The 2,435-nt window shown below is 51.1% G+C and overlaps 1 pseudogene; it reads right to left on the reverse strand.

Annotated features, from left to right (window-relative positions):
- Positions 1-1,121: 1,121 nt before the first annotated feature.
- LOC140187016 (U2 spliceosomal RNA) lies at positions 1,122-1,254 on the reverse strand (annotated as a pseudogene).
- Between the last annotated feature and the right edge of the window lie 1,181 nt (positions 1,255-2,435).

The raw sequence follows: 2,435 nt of genomic DNA on the forward strand, positions 1-2,435 counted from the left end.
TTACAGTGTCCAAGTACTGCAGCGCGCTGACGCATCGCCCAGTACTCTTCAAACTGCGCACATTCAAGCACGCCAATTTAGGGTCCGCCATCATTTAAAGTTCTTTATTTCAGCTGCTCACCGCCCTCACCTTCGCAGTCCTGAGCCTTCATGCCCACCACCTTTGTTAAGTCTTTCACCTTCTGTGGGCTCAGGTACTGCAGGTAATCCTCCCCAGGTGTGGCAGTTCTGGTTCTGAGCCTGGGGGGTTGTTGACTTCCGGGGCTGTTTCCCCTTCAGGCTGCTGGGCGCCGGCCACGGCTCGGCTCCCGGATTCCCGGAGCTGGGGGTCTCTGCTGCTCTCCGCCTCCTGTACTTGGGGGGTGGCCAGCAGACTTTCTCCGCTCTCTCTCCTCCTCTCCATGTGTTTTGCCAGCCGCCTCCTCTGCCAGGGCTGCTGGCCTCCCCCAGCTGCTTTCTCCTCTAAAGAGGACAAGGTACCAAAGGCTGTGTGGCGCCCCGCCTTGCTGCAGTTTCGGCACACCCTGGGTTGCCCCGCGTACACCATGAAGCCTTCGGTTCCCTCCGATGGCGAAGACCGGGGGGGGGGGGGGGGGGGAATAACCCAGCCACTGGAGTCCACCCTCAGCTTCACCTTGACCTTGCACTTGCGCTTGCTGGTCCAGATCCCCAGGCCGTCCTTTATGTCCTCACAAGCTCCTACGCTCTCCACATACCGGGTGAGGAATGTGAGGATGTCCACTACCGGCACGTATGGATTGAACATCTGGACCATGACAGTCCATTCCTGCTGGGTGGCGGTGGCAAAGAGGGGCTGTGCTTTCAGTAGCAGCGGCGGCGCCTCGCTCCCCTTCTGCAGGAAGTCCCAGTGCAGCCTCTGCCACCCTGCAGCCTGCCGGAAGGTGACATCAAAGAAGCCAGCAAAATCCTGCATGCAGTACACGTCCTCGGGCGTAAATCCACAACATTCCATCAAGACCTTCCGGATGAAAGTCTCTCGGGTGAAGCCGGTGTCCTCGTTCTGGTCTCGCACTGTCAGCCCGACAGTGTTCCTGATTCCCGGACCTCGAGCTGATGCGCTGGTCTCTGCCGCCATCCTCTTCACCACTGTTGTCGCTGGTATGGGGTGTTAGATTGGGAGCCAATCAGCATCAGGATCCACCCCTGCGTCAGCATGATCTCTTCTCCTCAGCCTTCCGATCAGATAAGAACAGAAACTACACTTGATCATAGCCAAAAGGCCGAGATTGAGAAGCTGAAACTGTACATTGACCAAATCAGAGTCCTTCTACTTTGGGGCTTCAATGAGTCTTATTTAAACCAGTCTCAGAATTACCAACTCTCCTACAACCTCAAAGATGTAGTCAGTGCATGTGTTTCAAAGTATTCTTTTTTTCCACCTGTCTTATTATGTTTTGCTTGTCTATATTTTGAAGCAGACACAAGCTGACATAAAATTTGATAAGACTTCTGAGCTCCAAATATCAAGTCTGTCTTTGCTTTTTGTTAACTCATTCCCGCACCGCCCTCCCCCCCCACTTTGATGTTATGTGATTTGGAGATGATTACAAGGCAGGGGTGTTCTGCTCCCCTTGGCCACTGATTTTTATTTAGCCACAATGTCGCAGCAACCACTAATTAACCTGAATCACTGGACAATTTACAATGACTAATTAACCTACCAGTACATCTTTGGACTGTGGGAGGAAACCAGAGCACCTGGGAGAAAACCCACACATTCCACAGGGAGGACACACAGAGACTCCTTACAAAATGGTGCCGGAATTAAACTCTGAACTCCAGGACGCTCTGAGCTGTAAGAGTGCCGCACTAACCACTATGCTACTGTGGTGCCCTTTTGTGGTAATACTCACAGGTGGAAGGTGGTCTTGAAGTAGCCTGGGAGTGTAATTTGCAGAGGGTACATACCACAGCCTCTGTGCACTCGGCATGTCGTAAACTAAAGTTTAGCATGGTCCTAAAGCTGCTGGAGTTATTCGCACTTCACACCTCCAGGCAAGTGGAGAGTATTCTATGACCCTCACTAATGCCCTTGTAGAAGATGTGTCGTGACTCACCTCCTGACATATTCTCTTGTTACTGTGATAATTCTGTAGCTGGTTCAGCTGAGTTTCTGATTATTAGTGACCTCCGGGAGTTTAATGATGCATTATATACAATGCCCTTGAACATCTTTTGTTGGAATAGTCATCTCTTGACATATTGTGGTGTGATTGTTCCTTGCCACCAAGCATGTTACTAAGTGCCTGGGCCTTTTCCCATGTGGACGTAGACTGCTTTATTTGCTCGAGATACTAATGGAATTGAACATGGTGCATTGACCAGTGATCATTCACGTCACTATCTGTGATAAAATGAAACAGTGGATTGTACCCTTCAATGGGGTACTGCCCTGCAGTGTCGATTATCATCCA

This window comes from Mobula birostris, chromosome 23, assembly GCF_030028105.1.
Source record: "Mobula birostris isolate sMobBir1 chromosome 23, sMobBir1.hap1, whole genome shotgun sequence".
In the NCBI taxonomy this organism is placed as follows: domain Eukaryota; kingdom Metazoa; phylum Chordata; class Chondrichthyes; order Myliobatiformes; family Myliobatidae; genus Mobula; species Mobula birostris.